Genomic DNA, 21,467 nt, shown 5'->3' with positions numbered 1-21,467 from the left:
GGGCAGGAGGGCCGGGCCGGTCTGCGTCCGGACTGCGCCTAGCGCAGCGTGGCCGGGCGGGCGGGATTCCCAAGGGACCGCGGGCCCCGGGCCCTGAAGCCTCCGGGGCCACGTCCCTGGGAGCGGCCTGTGGGATCTGGGGAGGGGCGCCAAGCACCGAAAAGTTTGCGGTGTCTCGCCCGCCCTGGGCTGGGTGGTCGCCAACTCCTCCGCCACCCCCCGGTACCTGAGACCCACGTTCCCCTGCCTAGCCGGGCGGCGGGGCCCTGCCGGGGCGGGCGGGGCGCTCGTGTGGCTGTAAGGCCCAAGGGCCTGCTAAGCTGCGTCTCAAGAGGCAGCCCGCGAAGCCCCCAGTGTCTACGGCCAAACCACCCTAGACGGGCCCGATCTCGTCTCGATCTCGGAAGCTAAGCAGGGTCGGGCCTGGTTAGTACTTGGATGGGAGACCTCCTGGACTGGAGAGCTCCTGGGAACACCGGGTGCTGTAGGCTTTTTGCCTCCCGCTCCGCCTTCTCCTTTTGTCGCCCGCGGCGGCGGCGGCGTCCGTCTCTGCCCCCGCCGGGTACCGCTGCAGGCCCCACCTCCGCAGGCCCCTCCGTCCACAGCAAGCGTCTGATGGGGCGCTCCCCGCCTGCCTGACCGGCCAGACGGCCAGACGGCGTCCCTGGAAGGCAGCGGCACACCAGACGCTCCGGGGGTCCCCTGACGCCAAACAGACATGGCGGCAGACCCGGGTGCCGTCCATGCGGCCCGCGAGCCCCTCGACCTGCACCTGGCGGCCCCCACTGGAGCCCAGCCCCGGCTCCGCCACCTGTCTGCCAGGGTGCCTCTCCACAGCTCCATCCGGCAAAAGCCCCCTGTCCACCGTTTCGCCGCGGCCGGAGAGGGATAGAGGGCCCAGGCCGCATCCGCGGGCCTGCCGGCCACCTGTGGCGGGGTCCTGAGCTCGGACGGTGGTGTGGGAGCAAGGTTGGCGTTGCTGGGTCTGCGGGGCTTTGCCAACTCAATGGTGGCTCCCACTGGATTCGGGCCAGCTGCCGTCGGGCAGGAGGGCCGGCCCGGTCTGCGGCCGGGCCGCGCCTAGCGCAGCGTGGGCGGGCAGGTGGGATGCCCAAGTGACCGCGGGCCCCGGGCCCTGAAGCTTCCGGGGCTACGTCCCTGTGAGCGACCTGTGGCATCTGGGGTGGGACGCCAAGCGCCGAAATGTTTGCTGGGTCCCGCCCGCCCTAGGCTGGGTGGTCGCCAACACCTCCTCCGCCACCTGCTACCCGAGACGTCCATTCCTCTGCCTAGGCGGTTGGCGGGGCCCTGCCGAGACGGGCGTGCCCCTGGCCTGGCGGTAAGTCCCATGGTCCTGCTAAGCGACGCCTCAAGAGGCAGCCCGCGACCCACGGACACCTAATGCCAAACCAGCCTAGACGGGTCCTATCTCGTCTGAGTCTACGAAGCTAAGCAGGCTCGGGCCCGGTTAGTACTTGGATGGGAGACCTCCGTGGATTGGGGAGCTCCTGGGAATACCGCGTGCTGTGGGCTTTTTGCCTCCCGCTACGCCTTCTCCTTTTGCCGCCCGTGGCGGTGGCGGCGGCCGTCTCCGCCCCCGACGGGTACCGCTGCAGGCCCCACGTCCTCAGGCCCCTCCCTCCACAGCAAGCGTCTTATGGGGCGCTCCCCTCCTGCCTGCCCGGCCAGGCGGCCAGAAGGCGTCCCTGGAAGGCAGCGGCACAACAGACGCTCCGGGGGCGGCCTGTCGCCATCCAGACATGGCCGCGGACCCGGGTGACGTCCGTGCGGCCCACGAGCCCCACGACCTGCACCTGGCCACAGCCACTGTAGCCCAGCCACGGCGCCGCCACCTGTCTGCCGCGGTGTCTCTCCACAGCTGCATCCGGAAAAAGACCCCCCTCTGTGGTTTCGCCGCGGCCGGGGGCGGGAGTGGGATCGAGGGTTCAGGCCGCATCCCCGTGCCTGCCGGCCACCTGGGTCGGGGTCCTGAGCTCGGACGGTGGAGTCGGGGCAAGGGTGTGGTTGCCGGGTCTAAGGGGCCCTGCCAACTCAATGGTGGCTCCCAGTGGCTTCGAGCCAGCTGCTGTCGGGCAGGAGGGCCGGGCCGGTCTGCGTCCGGACTGCGCCTAGCGCAGCGCGGGCGGGCGGGTGGGATTCCCAAGGGACCGCGGGCCCCGGGCCCTGAAGCCTCCGGGGCCACGTCCCTGGGAGCGGCCTGTGGGATCTGGGGAGGGGCGCCAAGCACCGAAAAGTTTGCGGTGTCTCGCCCGCCCTGGGCTGGGTGGTCGCCAACTCCTCCGCCACCCCCCGGTACCTGAGACCCCCGTTCCCATGCCTAGCCGGGCGGCGGGGCCCTGCCGGGGCGGGCGGGGCGCTCGTGTGGCTGTAAGGCCCAAGGGCCTGCTAAGCTGCGTCTCAAGAGGCAGCCCGCGAAGCCCCCAGTGTCTACGGCCAAACCACCCTAGACGGGCCCGATCTCGTCTCGATCTCGGAAGCTAAGCAGGGTCGGGCCTGGTTAGTACTTGGATGGGAGACCTCCTGGACTGAAGAGCTCCTGGGAACACCGGGTGCTGTAGGCTTTTTGCCTCCCGCTCCGCCTTCTCCTTTTGTCGCCCGCGGCGGCGGCGGCGTCCGTCTCTGCCCCCGCCGGGTACCGCTGCAGGCCCCACCTCCGCAGGCCCCTCCGTCCACAGCAAGCGTCTGATGGGGCGCTCCCCGCCTGCCTGACCGGCCAGACGGCCAGACGGCGTCCCTGGAAGGCAGCGGCACACCACACGCTCCGGGGGTCCCCTGACGCCAAACAGACATGGCGGCAGACCCGGGTGCCGTCCATGCGGCCCGCGAGCCCCTCGACCTGCACCTGGCGGCCCCCACTGGAGCCCAGCCCCGGCTCCGCCACCTGTCTGCCAGGGTGCCTCTCCACAGCTCCATCCGGAAAAAGCCCCCTGTCCACCGTTTCGCCGCGGCCGGAGAGGGATAGAGGGCCCAGGCCGCTTCCGCGGGCCTGCCGGCCACCTGTGGCGGGGTCCTGAGCTCGGACGGTGGTGTGGGAGCAAGGGTGGCGCTGCTGGGTCTGCGGGGCTTTGCCAACTCAATGGTGGCTCCCACTGGATTCGGGCCAGCTGCCGTCGGGCAGGAGGGCCGGCCCGGTCTGCGGCGGGGCCGCGCCTAGCGCAGCGTGGGCGGGCAGGTGGGATGCCCAAGTGACCGCGGGCCCCGGGCCCTGAAGCTTCCGGGGCCACGTCCCTGTGAGCGACCTGTGGCATCTGGGGTGGGACGCCAAGCGCCGAAATGTTTGCTGGGTCCCGTCCGCCCTAGGCTGGGTGGTCGCCAACACCTCCTCCGCCACCTGCTACCCGAGACGTCCATTCCTCTGCCTAGGCGGTTGGCGGGGCCCAGCCAAGACGGGCGTGCCCCTGGCCTGGCGGTAAGTCCCATGGTCCTGCTAAGCGACGCCTCAAGAGGCAGCCCGCGACCCACGGACACCTACTGCCAAACCAGCCTAGACGGGTCCTATCTCGTCTGAGTCTACGAAGCTAAGCAGGCTCGGGCCCGCTTAGTACTTGGATGGGAGACCTCCGTGGATTGGGGAGCTCCTGGGAATACCGCATGCTGTGGGCTTTTTGCCTCCCGCTACGCCTTCTCCTTTTGCCGCCCGTGGCGGTGGCGGCGGCCGTCTCCGCCCCCGACGGGTACCGCTGCAGGCCCCACGTCCTCAGGCCCCTCCCTCCACAGCAAGCGTCTTATGGGGCGCTCCCCTCCTGCCTGCCCGGCCAGGCGGCCAGAAGGCGTCCCTGGAAGGCAGCGGCACAACAGACGCTCCGGGGGCGGCCTGTCGCCATCCAGACATGGCCGCGGACCCGGGTGACGTCCGTGCGGCCCACGAGACCCACGACCTGCACCTGGCCACAGCCACTGTAGCCCAGCCCCGGCGCCGCCACCTGTCTGCCGCGGTGTCTCTCCACAGCTCCATCCGGAAAAAGACCCCCCCTCTGTGGTTTCGCCGCGGCCGGGGGCGGGAGTGGGATCGAGGGTTCAGGCCGCATCCCCGTGCCTGCCGGCCACCTGGGTCGGGGTCCTGAGCTCGGACGGTGGAGTCGGGGCAACGGTGTGGTTGCCGGGTCTAAGGGGCCCTGCCAACTCAATGGTGGCTCCCAGTGGCTTCAAGCCAGCTGCTGTCGGGCAGGAGGGCCGGGCCGGTATGCGTCCGGACTGCGCCTAGCGCAGCGCGGCCGGGCGGGCGGGATTCCCAAGGGACCGCGGGCCCCGGGCCCTGAAGCCTCCGGGGCCACGTCCCTGGGAGCGGCCTGTGGGATCTGGGGAGGGTCGCCAAGCACCGAAAAGTTTGCGGTGTCTCGCCCGCCCTGGGCTGGGTGGTCGCCAACTCCTCCGCCACCCCCCGGTACCTGAGACCCCCGTTCCCATGCCTAGCCGGGCGGCGGGGCCCTGCCGGGGCGGGCGGGGCGCTCGTGTGACTGTAAGGCCCAAGGGCCTGCTAAGCTGCGTCTCAAGAGGCAGCCCGCGAAGCCCCCAGTGTCTACGGCCAAACCACCCTAGACGGGCCCGATCTCGTCTCGATCTCGGAAGCTAAGCAGGGTCGGGCCTGCTTAGTACTTGGATGGGAGACCTCCTGGACTGGAGAGCTCCTGGGAACACCGGGTGCTGTAGGCTTTTTGCCTCCCGCTCCGCCTTCTCCTTTTGTCGCCCGCGGCGGCGGCGGCGTCCGTCTCTGCCCCCGCCGGGTACCGCTGCAGGCCCCACCTCCGCAGGCCCCTCCGTCCACAGCAAGCGTCTGATGGGGCGCTCCCCTCCTGCCTGCCCGGCCAGGCGGCCAGAAGGCGTCCCTGGAAGGCAGCGGCACAACAGACGCTCCGGGGGCGGCCTGTCGCCATCCAGACATGGCCGCGGACCCGGGTGGCGTCCGTGCGGCCCACGAGCCCCACGACCTGCACCTAGCCACAGCCACTGTAGCCCAGCCCCGGCGCCGCCACCTGTCTGCCGCGGTGTCTCTCCACAGCTCCATCCGGAAAAAGACCCCCCCTCTGTGGTTTCGCCGCGGCCGGGGGCGGGAGTGGGATCGAGGGTTCAGGCCGCATCCCCGTGCCTGCCGGCCATCTGGGTCGGGGTCCTGAGGTCGGACGGTGGAGTCGGGGCAAGGGTGTGGTTGCCGGGTCTAAGGGGCCCTGCCAACTCAATGGTGGCTCCCACTGGATTCGGGCCAGATGCTGTCGGGCAGGAGGGCCGGGCCGGTCTGCGTCCGGGCTGCGCCTAGCGGAGCGTGGGCGGGCGTGTGGAATGCACAAGGGACCGCGGGCCCCGGGCCCTGAAGCCTCCGGGGCCACGTCCCTGGGAGCGGCCTGTGGGATCTGGGGAGGGGCGCCAAGCACCGAAAAGTTTGCGGTGTCTCGCCCGCCCTGGGCTGGGTGGTCGCCAACTCCTCCGCCACCCCCCGGTACCTGAGACCCACGTTCCCCTGCCTAGCCGGGCGGCGGGGCCCTGCCGGGGCGGGCGGGGCGCTCGTGTGGCTGTAAGGCCCAAGGGCCTGCTAAGCTGCGTCTCAAGAGGCAGCCCGCGAAGCCCCCAGTGTCTACGGCCAAACCACCCTAGACGGGCCCGATCTCGTCTCGATTTCGGAAGCTAAGCAGGCTCGGGCCTGGTTAGTACTTGGATGGGAGACCTCCTGGACTGGAGAGCTCCTGGGAACACCGGGTGCTGTAGGCTTTTTGCCTCCCGCTCCGCCTTCTCCTTTTGTCGCCCGCGGCGGCGGCGGCGTCCGTCTCTGCCCCCGCCGGGTACCGCTGCAGGCCCCACCTCCGCAGGCCCCTCCGTCCACAGCAAGCGTCTGATGGGGCGCTCCCCGCCTGCCTGACCGGCCAGACGGCCAGACGGCGTCCCTGGAAGGCAGCGGCACACCAGACGCTCCGGGGGTCCCCTGACGCCAAACAGACATGGCGGCAGACCCGGGTGCCGTCCATGCGGCCCGCGAGCCCCTCGACCTGCACCTGGCGGCCCCCACTGGAGCCCAGCCCCGGCTCCGCCACCTGTCTGCCAGGGTGCCTCTCCACAGCTCCATCCGGAAAAAGCCCCCTGTCCACCGTTTCGCCGCGGCCGGAGAGGGATAGAGGGCCCAGGCCGCTTCCGCGGGCCTGCCGGCCACCTGTGGCGGGGTCCTGAGCTCGGACGGTGGTGCGGGAGCAAGGGTGGCGCTGCTGGGTCTGCGGGGCTTTGCCAACTCAATGGTGGCTCCCACTGGATTCGGGCCAGCTGCCGTCGGGCAGGAGGGCCGGCCCGGTCTGCGGCGGGGCCGCGCCTAGCGCAGCGTGGGCGGGCAGGTGGGATGCCCAAGTGACCGCGGGCCCCGGGCCCTGAAGCTTCCGGGGCCACGTCCCTGTGAGCGACCTGTGGCATCTGGGGTGGGACGCCAAGCGCCGAAATGTTTGCTGGGTCCCGTCCGCCCTAGGCTGGGTGGTCGCCAACACCTCCTCCGCCACCTGCTACCCGAGACGTCCATTCCTCTGCCTAGGCGGTTGGCGGGGCCCAGCCGAGACGGGCGTGCCCCTGGCCTGGCGGTAAGTCCCATGGTCCTGCTAAGCGACGCCTCAAGAGGCAGCCCGCGACCCACGGACACCTACTGCCAAACCAGCCTAGACGGGTCCTATCTCGTCTGAGTCTACGAAGCTAAGCAGGCTCGGGCCCGGTTAGTACTTGGATGGGAGACCTCCGTGGATTGGGGAGCTCCTGGGAATACCGCGTGCTGTGGGCTTTTTGCCTCCCGCTACGCCTTCTCCTTTTGCCGCCCGTGGCGGTGGCGGCGGCCGTCTCCGCCCCCGACGGGTACCGCTGCAGGCCCCACGTCCTCAGGCCCCTCCCTCCACAGCAAGCGTCTTATGGGGCGCTCCCCTCCTGCCTGCCCGGCCAGGCGGCCAGAAGGCGTCCCTGGAAGGCAGCGGCACAACAGACGCTCCGGGGGCGGCCTGTCGCCATCCAGACATGGCCGCGGACCCGGGTGACGTCCGTGCGGCCCACGAGCCCCACGACCTGCACCTGGCCACAGCCACTGTAGCCCAGCCCCGGCGCCGCCACCTGTCTGCCGCGGTGTCTCTCCACAGCTGCATCCGGAAAAAGACCCCCCTCTGTGGTTTCGCCGCGGCCGGGGGCGGGAGTGGGATCGAGGGTCCAGGCCGCATCCCCGTGCCTGCCGGCCACCTGGGTCGGGGTCCTGAGCTCGGACGGTGGAGTCGGGGCAAGGGTGTGGTTGCCGGGTCTAAGGGGCCCTGCCAACTCAATGGTGGCTCCCAGTGGCTTCGAGCCAGCTGCTGTCGGGCAGGAGGGCCGGGCCGGTCTGCGTCCGGACTGCGCCTAGCGCAGCGCGGGCGGGCGGGTGGGATTCCCAAGGGACCGCGGGCCCCGGGCCCTGAAGCCTCCGGGGCCACGTCCCTGGGAGCGGCCTGTGGGATCTGGGGAGGGGCGCCAAGCACCGAAAAGTTTGCGGTGTCTCGCCCGCCCTGGGCTGGGTGGTCGCCAACTCCTCCGCCACCCCCCGGTACCTGAGACCCACGTTCCCCTGCCTAGCCGGGCGGCGGGGCCCTGCCGGGGCGGGCGGGGCGCTCGTGTGGCTGTAAGGCCCAAGGGCCTGCTAAGCTGCGTCTCAAGAGGCAGCCCGCGAAGCCCCCAGTGTCTACGGCCAAACCACCCTAGACGGGCCCGATCTCGTCTCGATCTCGGAAGCTAAGCAGGCTCGGGCCTGGTTAGTACTTGGATGGGAGACCTCCTGGACTGGAGAGCTCCTGGGAACACCGGGTGCTGTAGGCTTTTTGCCTCCCGCTCCGCCTTCTCCTTTTGTCGCCCGCGGCGGCGGCGGCGTCCGTCTCTGCCCCCGCCGGGTACCGCTGCAGGCCCCACCTCCGCAGGCCCCTCCGTCCACAGCAAGCGTCTGATGGGGCGCTCCCCGCCTGCCTGACCGGCCAGACGGCCAGACGGCGTCCCTGGAAGGCAGCGGCACACCAGACGCTCCGGGGGTCCCCTGACGCCAAACAGACATGGCGGCAGACCCGGGTGCCGTCCATGCGGCCCGCGAGCCCCTCGACCTGCACCTGGCGGCCCCCACTGGAGCCCAGCCCCGGCTCCGCCACCTGTCTGCCAGGGTGCCTCTCCACAGCTCCATCCGGAAAAAGCCCCCTGTCCACCGTTTCGCCGCGGCCGGAGAGGGATAGAGGGCCCAGGCCGCTTCCGCGGGCCTGCCGGCCACCTGTGGCGGGGTCCTGAGCTCGGACGGTGGTGTGGGAGCAAGGGTGGCGCTGCTGGGTCTGCGGGGCTTTGCCAACTCAATGGTGGCTCCCACTGGATTCGGGCCAGCTGCCGTCGGGCAGGAGGGCCGGCCCGGTCTGCGGCGGGGCCGCGCCTAGCGCAGCGTGGGCGGGCAGGTGGGATGCCCAAGTGACCGCGGGCCCCGGGCCCTGAAGCTTCCGGGGCCACGTCCCTGTGAGCGACCTGTGGCATCTGGGGTGGGACGCCAAGCGCCGAAATGTTTGCTGGGTCCCGTCCGCCCTAGGCTGGGTGGTCGCCAACACCTCCTCCGCCACCTGCTACCCGAGACGTCCATTCCTCTGCCTAGGCGGTTGGCGGGGCCCTGCCGAGACGGGCGTGCCCCTGGCCTGGCGGTAAGTCCCATGGTCCTGCTAAGCGACGCCTCAAGAGGCAGCCCGCGACCCACGGACACCTACTGCCAAACCAGCCTAGACGGGTCCTATCTCGTCTGAGTCTACGAAGCTAAGCAGGCTCGGGCCCGGTTAGTACTTGGATGGGAGACCTCCGTGGATTGGGGAGCTCCTGGGAATACCGCGTGCTGTGGGCTTTTTGCCTCCCGCTACGCCTTCTCCTTTTGCCGCCCGTGGCGGTGGCGGCGGCCGTCTCCGCCCCCGACGGGTACCGCTGCAGGCCCCACGTCCTCAGGCCCCTCCCTCCACAGCAAGCGTCTTATGGGGCGCTCCCCTCCTGCCTGCCCGGCCAGGCGGCCAGAAGGCGTCCCTGGAAGGCAGCGGCACAACAGACGCTCCGGGGGCGGCCTGTCGCCATCCAGACATGGCCGCGGACCCGGGTGACGTCCGTGCGGCCCACGAGCCCCACGACCTGCACCTGGCCACAGCCACTGTAGCCCAGCCCCGGCGCCGCCACCTGTCTGCCGCGGTGTCTCTCCACAGCTCCATCCGGAAAAAGACCCCCCCTCTGTGGTTTCGCCGCGGCCGGGGGCGGGAGTGGGATCGAGGGTTCAGGCCGCATCCCCGTGCCTGCCGGCCACCTGGGTCGGGGTCCTGAGCTCGGACGGTGGAGTCGGGGCAACGGTGTGGTTGCCGGGTCTAAGGGGCCCTGCCAACTCAATGGTGGCTCCCAGTGGCTTCGAGCCAGCTGCTGTCGGGCAGGAGGGCCGGGCCGGTCTGCGTCCGGACTGCGCCTAGCGCAGCGCGGCCGGGCGGGCGGGATTACCAAGGGACCGCGGGCCCCGGGCCCTGAAGCCTCCGGGGCCACGTCCCTGGGAGCGGCCTGTGGGATCTGGGGAGGGGCGCCAAGCACCGAAAAGTTTGCGGTGTCTCGCCCGCCCTGGGCTGGGTGGTCGCCAACTCCTCCGCCACCCCCCGGTACCTGAGACCCACGTTCCCCTGCCTAGCCGGGCGGCGGGGCCCTGCCGGGGCGGGCGGGGCGCTCGTGTGGCTGTAAGGCCCAAGGGCCTGCTAAGCTGCGTCTCAAGAGGCAGCCCGCGAAGCCCCCAGTGTCTACGGCCAAACCACCCTAGACGGGCCCGATCTCGTCTCGATCTCGGAAGCTAAGCAGGCTCGGGCCTGGTTAGTACTTGGATGGGAGACCTCCTGGACTGGAGAGCTCCTGGGAACACCGGGTGCTGTAGGCTTTTTGCCTCCCGCTCAGCCTTCTCCTTTTGTCGCCCGCGGCGGCGGCGGCGTCCGTCTCTGCCCCCGCCGGGTACCGCTGCAGGCCCCACCTCCGCAGGCCCCTCCGTCCACAGCAAGCGTCTGATGGGGCGCTCCCCGCCTGCCTGACCGGCCAGACGGCCAGACGGCGTCCCTGGAAGGCAGCGGCACACCAGACGCTCCGGGGGTCCCCTGACGCCAAACAGACATGGCGGCAGACCCGGGTGCCGTCCATGCGGCCCGCGAGCCCCTCGACCTGCACCTGGCGGCCCCCACTGGAGCCCAGCCCCGGCTCCGCCACCTGTCTGCCAGGGTGCCTCTCCACAGCTCCATCCGGAAAAAGCCCCCTGTCCACCGTTTCGCCGCGGCCGGAGAGGGATAGAGGGCCCAGGCCGCATCCGCGGGCCTGCCGGCCACCTGTGGCGGGGTCCTGAGCTCGGACGGTGGTGTGGGAGCAAGGGTGGCGTTGCTGGGTCTGCGGGGCTTTGCCAACTCAATGGTGGCTCCCACTGGATTCGGGCCAGCTGCCGTCGGGCAGGAGGGCCGGCCCGGTCTGCGGCCGGGCCGCGCCTAGCGCAGCGTGGGCGGGCAGGTGGGATGCCCAAGTGACCGCGGGCCCCGGGCCCTGAAGCTTCCGGGGCCACGTCCCTGTGAGCGACCTGTGGCATCTGGGGTGGGACGCCAAGCGCCGAAATGTTTGCTGGGTCCCGCCCGCCCTAGGCTGGGTGGTCGCCAACACCTCCTCCGCCACCTGCTACCCGAGACGTCCATTCCTCTGCCTAGGCGGTTGGCGGGGCCCAGCCAAGACGGGCGTGCCCCTGGCCTGGCGGTAAGTCCCATGGTCCTGCTAAGCGACGCCTCAAGAGGCAGCCCGCGACCCACGGACACCTACTGCCAAACCAGCCTAGACGGGTCCTATCTCGTCTGAGTCTACGAAGCTAAGCAGGCTCGGGCCCGCTTAGTACTTGGATGGGAGACCTCCGTGGATTGGGGAGCTCCTGGGAATACCGCGTGCTGTGGGCTTTTTGCCTCCCGCTACGCCTTCTCCTTTTGCCGCCCGTGGCGGTGGCGGCGGCCGTCTCCGCCCCCGACGGGTACCGCTGCAGGCCCCACGTCCTCAGGCCCCTCCCTCCACAGCAAGCGTCTTATGGGGCGCTCCCCTCCTGCCTGCCCGGCCAGGCGGCCAGAAGGCGTCCCTGGAAGGCAGCGGCACAACAGACGCTCCGGGGGCGGCCTGTCGCCATCCAGACATGGCCGCGGACCCGGGTGACGTCCGTGCGGCCCACGAGACCCACGACCTGCACCTGGCCACAGCCACTGTAGCCCAGCCCCGGCGCCGCCACCTGTCTGCCGCGGTGTCTCTCCACAGCTCCATCCGGAAAAAGACCCCCCCTCTGTGGTTTCGCCGCGGCCGGGGGCGGGAGTGGGATCGAGGGTTCAGGCCGCATCCCCGTGCCTGCCGGCCACCTGGGTCGGGGTCCTGAGCTCGGACGGTGGAGTCGGGGCAAGGGTGTGGTTGCCGGGTCTAAGGGGCCCTGCCAACTCAATGGTGGCTCCCAGTGGCTTCGAGCCAGCTGCTGTCGGGCAGGAGGGCCGGGCCGGTATGCGTCCGGACTGCGCCTAGCGCAGCGCGGCCGGGCGGGCGGGATTCCCAAGGGACCGCGGGCCCCGGGCCCTGAAGCCTCCGGGGCCACGTCCCTGGGAGCGGCCTGTGGGATCTGGGGAGGGGCGCCAAGCACCGAAAAGTTTGCGGTGTCTCGCCCGCCCTGGGCTGGGTGGTCGCCAACTCCTCCGCCACCCCCCGGTACCTGAGACCCCCGTTCCCATGCCTAGCCGGGCGGCGGGGCCCTGCCGGGGCGGGCGGGGCGCTCGTGTGACTGTAAGGCCCAAGGGCCTGCTAAGCTGCGTCTCAAGAGGCAGCCCGCGAAGCCCCCAGTGTCTACGGCCAAACCACCCTAGACGGGCCCGATCTCGTCTCGATCTCGGAAGCTAAGCAGGGTCGGGCCTGGTTAGTACTTGGATGGGAGACCTCCTGGACTGGAGAGCTCCTGGGAACACCGGGTGCTGTAGGCTTTTTGCCTCCCGCTCCGCCTTCTCCTTTTGTCGCCCGCGGCGGCGGCGGCGTCCGTCTCTGCCCCCGCCGGGTACCGCTGCAGGCCCCACCTCCGCAGGCCCCTCCGTCCACAGCAAGCGTCTGATGGGGCGCTCCCCTCCTGCCTGCCCGGCCAGGCGGCCAGAAGGCGTCCCTGGAAGGCAGCGGCACAACAGACGCTCCGGGGGCGGCCTGTCGCCATCCAGACATGGCCGCGGACCCGGGTGGCGTCCGTGCGGCCCGCGAGCCCCTCGACCTGCACCTGGCGGCCCCCACTGGAGCCCAGCCCCGGCTCCGCCACCTGTCTGCCAGGGTGCCTCTCCACAGCTCCATCCGGAAAAAGCCCCCTGTCCACCGTTTCGCCGCGGCCGGAGAGGGATAGAGGGCCCAGGCCGCTTCCGCGGGCCTGCCGGCCACCTGTGGCGGGGTCCTGAGCTCGGACGGTGGTGTGGGAGCAAGGGTGGCGCTGCTGGGTCTGCGGGGCTTTGCCAACTCAATGGTGGCTCCCACTGGATTCGGGCCAGCTGCCGTCGGGCAGGAGGGCCGGCCCGGTCTGCGGCGGGGCCGCGCCTAGCGCAGCGTGGGCAGGCAGGTGGGATGCCCAAGTGACCGCGGGCCCCGGGCCCTGAAGCTTCCGGGCCCACGTCCCTGTGAGCGACCTGTGGCATCTGGGGTGGGACGCCAAGCGCCGAAATGTTTGCTGGGTCCCGCCCGCCCTAGGCTGGGTGGTCGCCAACACCTCCTCCGCCACCTGCTACCCGAGACGTCCATTCCTCTGCCTAGGCGGTTGGCGGGGCCCAGCCGAGACGGGCGTGCCCCTGGCCTGGCGGTAAGTCCCATGGTCCTGCTAAGCGACGCCTCAAGAGGCAGCCCGCGACCCACGGACACCTACTGCCAAACCAGCCTAGACGGGTCCTATCTCGTCTGAGTCTACGAAGCTAAGCAGGCTCGGGCCCGGTTAGTACTTGGATGGGAGACCTCCGTGGATTGGGGAGCTCCTGGGAATACCGCGTGCTGTGGGCTTTTTGCCTCCCGCTACGCCTTCTCCTTTTGCCGCCCGTGGCGGTGGCGGCGGCCGTCTCCGCCCCCGACGGGTACCGCTGCAGGCCCCACGTCCTCAGGCCCCTCCCTCCACAGCAAGGGTCTTATGGGGCCCTCCCCGCCTGCCTGGCCGGCCAGACGGCCAGAAGGCGTCCCTGGAAGGCAGCGGCACAACAGACGCTCCGGGGGCGGCCTGTTGCCATCCAGACATGGCCGCGGACCCGGGTGACGTCCGTGCGGCCCACGAGCCCCACGACCTGCACCTGGCCACAGCCACTGTAGCCCAGCCACGGCGCCGCCACCTGTCTGCCGCGGTGTCTCTCCACAGCTGCATCCGGAAAAAGACCCCCCTCTGTGGTTTCGCCGCGGCCGGGGGCGGGAGTGGGATCGAGGGTCCAGGCCGCATCCCCGTGCCTGCCGGCCACCTGGGTCGGGGTCCTGAGCTCGGACGGTGGAGTCGGGGCAAGGGTGTGGTTGCCGGGTCTAAGGGGCCCTGCCAACTCAATGGTGGCTCCCAGTGGCTTCGAGCCAGCTGCTGTCGGGCAGGAGGGCCGGGCCGGTCTGCGTCCGGACTGCGCCTAGCGCAGCGCGGGCGGGCGGGTGGGATTCCCAAGGGACCGCGGGCCCCGGGCCCTGAAGCCTCCGGGGCCACGTCCCTGGGAGCGGCCTGTGGGATCTGGGGAGGGGCGCCAAGCACCGAAAAGTTTGCGGTGTCTCGCCCGCCCTGGGCTGGGTGGTCGCCAACTCCTCCGCCACCCCCCGGTACCTGAGACCCACGTTCCCCTGCCTAGCCGGGCGGCGGGGCCCTGCCGGGGCGGGCGGGGCGCTCGTGTGGCTGTAAGGCCCAAGGGCCTGCTAAGCTGCGTCTCAAGAGGCAGCCCGCGAAGCCCCCAGTGTCTACGGCCAAACCACCCTAGACGGGCCCGATCTCGTCTCGATCTCGGAAGCTAAGCAGGGTCGGGCCTGGTTAGTACTTGGATGGGAGACCTGCTGGACTGAAGAGCTCCTGGGAACACCGGGTGCTGTAGGCTTTTTGCCTCCCGCTCCGCCTTCTCCTTTTGTCGCCCGCGGCGGCGGCGGCGTCCGTCTCTGCCCCCGCCGGGTACCGCTGCAGGCCCCACCTCCGCAGGCCCCTCCGTCCACAGCAAGCGTCTGATGGGGCGCTCCCCGCCTGCCTGACCGGCCAGACGGCCAGACGGCGTCCCTGGAAGGCAGCGGCACACCAGACGCTCCGGGGGTCCCCTGACGCCAAACAGACATGGCGGCAGACCCGGGTGCCGTCCATGCGGCCCGCGAGCCCCTCGACCTGCACCTGGCGGCCCCCACTGGAGCCCAGCCCCGGCTCCGCCACCTGTCTGCCAGGGTGCCTCTCCACAGCTCCATCCGGAAAAAGCCCCCTGTCCACCGTTTCGCCGCGGCCGGAGAGGGATAGAGGGCCCAGGCCGCTTCCGCGGGCCTGCCGGCCACCTGTGGCGGGGTCCTGAGCTCGGACGGTGGTGCGGGAGCAAGGGTGGCGCTGCTGGGTCTGCGGGGCTTTGCCAACTCAATGGTGGCTCCCACTGGATTCGGGCCAGCTGCCGTCGGGCAGGAGGGCCGGCCCGGTCTGCGGCGGGGCCGCGCCTAGCGCAGCGTGGGCGGGCAGGTGGGATGCCCAAGTGACCGCGGGCCCCGGGCCCTGAAGCTTCCGGGGCCACGTCCCTGTGAGCGACCTGTGGCATCTGGGGTGGGACGCCAAGCGCCGAAATGTTTGCTGGGTCCCGTCCGCCCTAGGCTGGGTGGTCGCCAACACCTCCTCCGCCACCTGCTACCCGAGACGTCCATTCCTCTGCCTAGGCGGTTGGCGGGGCCCAGCCAAGACGGGCGTGCCCCTGGCCTGGCGGTAAGTCCCATGGTCCTGCTAAGCGACGCCTCAAGAGGCAGCCCGCGACCCACGGACACCTACTGCCAAACCAGCCTAGACGGGTCCTATCTCGTCTGAGTCTACGAAGCTAAGCAGGCTCGGGCCCGCTTAGTACTTGGATGGGAGACCTCCGTGGATTGGGGAGCTCCTGGGAATACCGCGTGCTGTGGGCTTTTTGCCTCCCGCTACGCCTTCTCCTTTTGCCGCCCGTGGCGGTGGCGGCGGCCGTCTCCGCCCCCGACGGGTACCGCTGCAGGCCCCACGTCCTCAGGCCCCTCCCTCCACAGCAAGCGTCTTATGGGGCGCTCCCCTCCTGCCTGCCCGGCCAGGCGGCCAGAAGGCGTCCCTGGAAGGCAGCGGCACAACAGACGCTCCGGGGGCGGCCTGTCGCCATCCAGACATGGCCGCGGACCCGGGTGACGTCCGTGCGGCCCACGAGACCCACGACCTGCACCTGGCCACAGCCACTGTAGCCCAGCCCCGGCGCCGCCACCTGTCTGCCGCGGTGTCTCTCCACAGCTCCATCCGGAAAAAGACCCCCCCTCTGTGGTTTCGCCGCGGCCGGGGGCGGGAGTGGGATCGAGGGTCCAGGCCGCATCCCCGTGCCTGCCGGCCACCTGGGTCGGGGTCCTGAGCTCGGACGGTGGAGTCGGGGCAACGGTGTGGTTGCCGGGTCTAAGGGGCCCTGCCAACTCAATGGTGGCTCCCAGTGGCTTCGAGCCAGCTGCTGTCGGGCAGGAGGGCCGGGCCGGTATGCGTCCGGACTGCGCCTAGCGCAGCGCGGCCGGGCGGGCGGGATTCCCAAGGGACCGCGGGCCCCGGGCCCTGAAGCCTCCGGGGCCACGTCCCTGGGAGCGGCCTGTGGGATCTGGGGAGGGGCGCCAAGCACCGAAAAGTTTGCGGTGTCTCGCCCGCCCTGGGCTGGGTGGTCGCCAACTCCTCCGCCACCCCCCAGTACCTGAGACCCACGTTCCCCTGCCTAGCCGGGCGGCGGGGCCCTGCCGGGGCGGGCGGGGCGCTCGTGTGGCTGTAAGGCCCAAGGGCCTGCTAAGCTGCGTCTCAAGAGGCAGCCCGCGAAGCCCCCAGTGTCTACGGCCAAACCACCCTAGACGGGCCCGATCTCGTCTCGATCTCGGAAGCTAAGCAGGCTCGGGCCTGGTTAGTACTTGGATGGGAGACCTCCTGGACTGGAGAGCTCCTGGGAACACCGGGTGCTGTAGGCTTTTTGCCTCCCGCTCCGCCTTCTCCTTTTGTCGCCCGCGGCGGCGGCGGCGGCGTCCGTCTCTGCCCCCGCCGGGTACCGCTGCAGGCCCCACCTCCGCAGGCCCCTCCGTCCACAGCAAGCGTCTGATGGGGCGCTCCCCGCCTGCCTGACCGGCCAGACGGCCAGACGGCGTCCCTGGAAGGCAGCGGCACACCAGACGCTCCGGGGGTCCCCTGACGCCAAACAGACATGGCGGCAGACCCGGGTGCCGTCCATGCGGCCCGCGAGCCCCTCGACCTGCACCTGGCGGCCCCCACTGGAGCCCAGCCCCGGCTCCGCCACCTGTCTGCCAGGGTGCCTCTCCACAGCTCCATCCGGAAAAAGCCCCCTGTCCACCGTTTCGCCGCGGCCGGAGAGGGATAGAGGGCCCAGGCCGCATCCGCGGGCCTGCCGGCCACCTGTGGCGGGGTCCTGAGCTCGGACGGTGGTGTGGGAGCAAGGGTGGCGTTGCTGGGTCTGCGGGGCTTTGCCAACTCAATGGTGGCTCCCACTGGATTCGGGCCAGCTGCCGTCGGGCAGGAGGGCCGGCCCGGTCTGCGGCCGGGCCGCGCCTAGCGCAGCGTGGGCGGGCAGGTGGGATGCCCAAGTGACCGCGGGCCCCGGGCCCTGAAGCTTCCGGGCCCACGTCCCTGTGAGCGACCTGTGGCATCTGGGGAGGGACGCCAAGCGCCAAAATGTTTGCTGGGTCCCGCCCGCCCTAGGCTGGGTGGTCGCCAACACCTCCTCCGCCACCTGCTACCCGAGACGTCCATTCCTCTGCCTAGGCGTTTGGCGGGGCCCAGCCGAGACGGGCGTGCCCCAGGCCTGGCGGTAAGTCCCATGGTCCTGCTAAGCGACGCCTCAAGAGGCAGCCCGCGACCCACGGACACCTACTGCCAAACCAGCCTAGACGGGTCCTATCTCGTCTGAGTCTACGAAGCTAAGCAGGCTCGGGCCCGCTTAGTACTTGGATGGGAGACCTCCGTGGATTGGGGAGCTCCTGGGAATACCGCGTGCTGTGGGCTTTTTGCCTCCCGCTACGCCTTCTCCTTTTGCCGCCCGTGGCGGTGGCGGCGGCCGTCTCCGCCCCCGACGGGTACCGCTGCAGGCCCCACGTCCTCAGGCCCCTCCCTCCACAGCAAGCGTCTTATGGGGCGCTCCCCTCCTGCCTGCCCGGCCAGGCGGCCAGAAGGCGTCCCTGGAAGGCCGCGGCACAACAGACGCTCCGGGGGCGGCCTGTCGCCATCCAGACATGGCCGCGGACCCGGGTGACGTCCGTGCGGCCCACGAGACCCACGACCTGCACCTGGCCACAGCCACTGTAGCCCAGCCCCGGCGCCGCCACCTGTCTGCCGCGGTGTCTCTCCACAGCTCCATCCGGAAAAAGACCCCCCCTCTGTGGTTTCGCCGCGGCCGGGGGCGGGAGTGAGATCGAGGGTTCAGGCCGCATCCCCGTGCCTGCCGGCCACCTGGGTCGGGGTCCTGAGCTCGGACGGTGGAGTCGGGGCAACGGTGTGGTTGCCGGGTCTAAGGGGCCCTGCCAACTCAATGGTGGCTCCCAGTGGCTTCGAGCCAGCTGCTGTCGGGCAGGAGGGCCGGGCCGGTCTGCGTCCGGACTGCGCCTAGCGCAGCGTGGCCGGGCGGGCGGGATTCCCAAGGGACCGCGGGCCCCGGGCCCTGAAGCCTCCGGGGCCACGTCCCTGGGAGCGGCCTGTGGGATCTGGGGAGGGGCGCCAAGCACCGAAAAGTTTGCGGTGTCTCGCCCGCCCTGGGCTGGGTGGTCGCCAACTCCTCCGCCACCCCCCGGTACCTGAGACCCCCGTTCCCATGCCTAGCCGGGCGGCGGGGCCCTGCCGGGGCGGGCGGGGCGCTCGTGTGGCTGTAAGGCCCAAGGGCCTGCTAAGCTGCGTCTCAAGAGGCAGCCCGCGAAGCCCCCAGTGTCTACGGCCAAACCACCCTAGACGGGCCCGATCTCGTCTCGATCTCGGAAGCTAAGCAGGCTCGGGCCTGGTTAGTACTTGGATGGGAGACCTCCTGGAGTGGAGGGCTCCTGGGAACACCGGGTGCTGTAGGCTTTTTGCCTCCCGCTCCGCCTTCTCCTTTTGTCGCCCGCGGCGGCGGAGGCGTCCGTCTCTGCCCCCGCCGGGTACCGCTGCAGGCCCCACCTCCGCAGGCCCCTCCGTCCACAGCAAGCGTCTGATGGGGCGCTCCCCGCCTGCCTGACCGGCCAGACGGCCAGACGGCGTCCCTGGAAGGCAGCGGCACACCAGACGCTCCGGGGGTCCCCTGACGCCAAACAGACATGGCGGCAGACCCGGGTGCCGTCCATGCGGCCCGCGAGCCCCTCGACCTGCACCTGGCGGCCCCCACTGGAGCCCAGCCCCGGCTCCGCCACCTGTCTGCCAGGGTGCCTCTCCACAGCTCCATCCGGAAAAAGCCCCCTGTCCACCGTTTCGCCGCGGCCGGAGAGGGATAGAGGGCCCAGGCCGCTTCCGCGGGCCTGCCGGCCACCTGTGGCGGGGTCCTGAGCTCGGACGGTGGTGCGGGAGCAAGGGTGGCGCTGCTGGGTCTGCGGGGCTTTGCCAACTCAATGGTGGCTCCCACTGGATTCGGGCCAGCTGCCGTCGGGCAGGAGGGCCGGCCCGGTCTGCGGCGGGGCCGCGCCTAGCGCAGCGTGGGCGGGCAGGTGGGATGCCCAAGTGACCGCGGGCCCCGGGCCCTGAAGCTTCCGGGGCCACGTCCCTGTGAGCGACCTGTGGCATCTGGGGTGGGACGCCAAGCGCCGAAATGTTTGCTGGGTCCCGTCCGCCCTAGGCTGGGTGGTCGCCAACACCTCCTCCGCCACCTGCTACCCGAGACGTCCATTCCTCTGCCTAGGCGGTTGGCGGGGCCCAGCCAAGACGGGCGTGCCCCTGGCCTGGCGGTAAGTTCCATGGTCCTGCTAAGCGACGCCTCAAGAGGCAGCCCGCGACCCACGGACACCTACTGCCAAACCAGCCTAGACGGGTCCTATCTCGTCTGAGTCTACGAAGCTAAGCAGGCTCGGGCCCGCTTAGTACTTGGATGGGAGACCTCCGTGGATTGGGGAGCTCCTGGGAATACCGCGTGCTGTGGGCTTTTTGCCTCCCGCTACGCCTTCTCCTTTTGCCGCCCGTGGCGGTGGCGGCGGCCGTCTCCGCCCCCGACGGGTACCGCTGCAGGCCCCACGTCCTCAGGCCCCTCCCTCCACAGCAAGCGTCTTATGGGGCGCTCCCCTCCTGCCTGCCCGGCCAGGCGGCCAGAAGGCGTCCCTGGAAGGCAGCGGCACAACAGACGCTCCGGGGGCGGCCTGTCGCCATCCAGACATGGCCGCGGACCCGGGTGACGTCCGTGCGGCCCACGAGACCCACGACCTGCACCTGGCCACAGCCACTGTAGCCCAGCCCCGGCGCCGCCACCTGTCTGCCGCGGTGTCTCTCCACAGCTCCATCCGGAAAAAGACCCCCCCTCTGTGGTTTCGCCGCGGCCGGGGGCGGGAGTGGGATCGAGGGTCCAGGCCGCATCCCCGTGCCTGCCGGCCACCTGGGTCGGGGTCCTGAGCTCGGACGGTGGAGTCGGGGCAACGGTGTGGTTGCCGGGTCTAAGGGGCCCTGCCAACTCAATGGTGGCTCCCAGTGGCTTCGAGCCAGCTGCTGTCGGGCAGGAGGGCCGGGCCGGTATGCGTCCGGACTGCGCCTAGCGCAGCGCGGCCGGGCGGGCGGGATTCCCAAGGGACCGCGGGCCCCGGGCCCTGAAGCCTCCGGGGCCACGTCCCTGGGAGCGGCCTGTGGGATCTGGGGAGGGGCGCCAAGCACCGAAAAGTTTGCGGTGTCTCGCCCGCCCTGGGCTGGGTGGTCGCCAACTCCTCCGCCACCCCCCGGTACCTGAGACCCACGTTCCCCTGCCTAGCCGGGCGGCGGGGCCCTGCCGGGGCGGGCGGGGCGCTCGTGTGGCTGTAAGGCCCAAGGGCCTGCTAAGCTGCGTCTCAAGAGGCAGCCCGCGAAGCCCCCAGTGTCTACGGCCAAACCACCCTAGACGGGCCCGATCTCGTCTCGATCTCGGAAGCTAAGCAGGCTCGGGCCTGGTTAGTACTTGGATGGGAGACCTCCTGGACTGGAGAGCTCCTGGGAACACCGGGTGCTGTAGGCTTTTTGCCTCCCGCTCCGCCTTCTCCTTTTGTCGCCCGCGGCGGCGGCGGCGGCGTCCGTCTCTGCCCCCGCCGGGTACCGCTGCAGGCCCCACCTCCGCAGGCCCCTCCGTCCACAGCAAGCGTCTGATGGGGCGCTCCCCGCCTGCCTGACCGGCCAGACGGCCAGACGGCGTCCCTGGAAGGCAGCGGCACACCAGACGCTCCGGGGGTCCCCTGACGCCAAACAGACATGGCGGCAGACCCGGGTGCCGTCCATGCGGCCCGCGAGCCCCTCGACCTGCACCTGGCGGCCCCCACTGGAGCCCAGCCCCGGCTCCGCCACCTGTCTGCCAGGGTGCCTCTCCACAGCTCCATCCGGAAAAAGCCCCCTGTCCACCGTTTCGCCGCGGCCGGAGAGGGATAGAGGGCCCAGGCCGCATCCGCGGGCCTGCCGGCCACCTGTGGCGGGGTCCTGAGCTCGGACGGTGGTGTGGGAGCAAGGGTGGCGTTGCTGGGTCTGCGGGGCTTTGCCAACTCAATGGTGGCTCCCACTGGATTCGGGCCAGCTGCCGTCGGGCAGGAGGGCCGGCCCGGTCTGCGGCGGGGCCGCGCCTAGCGCAGCGTGGGCGGGCAGGTGGGATGCCCAAGTGACCGCGGGCCCCGGGCCCTGAAGCTTCCGGGCCCACGTCCCTGTGAGCGACCTGTGGCATCTGGGGAGGGACGCCAAGCGCCAAAATGTTTGCTGGGTCCCGCCCGCCCTAGGCTGGGTGGTCGCCAACACCTCCTCCGCCACCTGCTACCCGAGACGTCCATTCCTCTGCCTAGGCGGTTGGCGGGGCCCAGCCGAGACGGGCGTGCCCCAGGCCTGGCGGTAAGTCCCATGGTCCTGCTAAGCGACGCCTCAAGAGGCAGCCCGCGACCCACGGACACCTACTGCCAAACCAGCCTAGACGGGTCCTATCTCGTCTGAGTCTACGAAGCTAAGCAGGCTCGGGCCCGCTTAGTACTTGGATGGGAGACCTCCGTGGATTGGGGAGCTCCTGGGAATACCGCGTGCTGTGGGCTTTTTGCCTCCCGCTACGCCTTCTCCTTTTGCCGCCCGTGGCGGTGGCGGCGGC

General features: G+C 70.9%; 11 pseudogenes; all 11 read left to right on the top strand.

Annotated features, from left to right (window-relative positions):
* Positions 1-355: 355 nt before the first annotated feature.
* On the top strand, positions 356-491 carry LOC149747179 (5S ribosomal RNA; annotated as a pseudogene).
* Positions 492-2,446: 1,955 nt separating this feature from the next.
* Positions 2,447-2,582, top strand: LOC149747178 (5S ribosomal RNA; annotated as a pseudogene).
* Positions 2,583-4,538: 1,956 nt separating this feature from the next.
* On the top strand, positions 4,539-4,674 carry LOC149747177 (5S ribosomal RNA; annotated as a pseudogene).
* Positions 4,675-5,588: 914 nt separating this feature from the next.
* LOC149747176 (5S ribosomal RNA) lies at positions 5,589-5,724 on the top strand (annotated as a pseudogene).
* Positions 5,725-7,679: 1,955 nt separating this feature from the next.
* LOC149747175 (5S ribosomal RNA) lies at positions 7,680-7,815 on the top strand (annotated as a pseudogene).
* Positions 7,816-9,771: 1,956 nt separating this feature from the next.
* LOC149747174 (5S ribosomal RNA) lies at positions 9,772-9,907 on the top strand (annotated as a pseudogene).
* A 1,956-nt stretch (positions 9,908-11,863) lies between these two features.
* On the top strand, positions 11,864-11,999 carry LOC149747173 (5S ribosomal RNA; annotated as a pseudogene).
* Positions 12,000-13,954: 1,955 nt separating this feature from the next.
* LOC149747172 (5S ribosomal RNA) lies at positions 13,955-14,090 on the top strand (annotated as a pseudogene).
* Positions 14,091-16,046: 1,956 nt separating this feature from the next.
* On the top strand, positions 16,047-16,182 carry LOC149747171 (5S ribosomal RNA; annotated as a pseudogene).
* A 1,959-nt stretch (positions 16,183-18,141) lies between these two features.
* Positions 18,142-18,277, top strand: LOC149747170 (5S ribosomal RNA; annotated as a pseudogene).
* A 1,956-nt stretch (positions 18,278-20,233) lies between these two features.
* On the top strand, positions 20,234-20,369 carry LOC149747169 (5S ribosomal RNA; annotated as a pseudogene).
* Positions 20,370-21,467: the final 1,098 nt, after the last annotated feature.

The sequence above is a fragment of the Delphinapterus leucas genome, chromosome 16 (genome assembly GCF_059928025.1).
Source record: "Delphinapterus leucas isolate spDelLeu-1000000601 "Yukka" chromosome 16, BTC_Dleu_Yukka2, whole genome shotgun sequence".
NCBI classification, from domain to species: domain Eukaryota; kingdom Metazoa; phylum Chordata; class Mammalia; order Artiodactyla; family Monodontidae; genus Delphinapterus; species Delphinapterus leucas.
The sequence above is the reverse complement of the archived record's forward strand: the minus strand, read 5'-3'. Positions and strand labels throughout refer to the sequence as shown.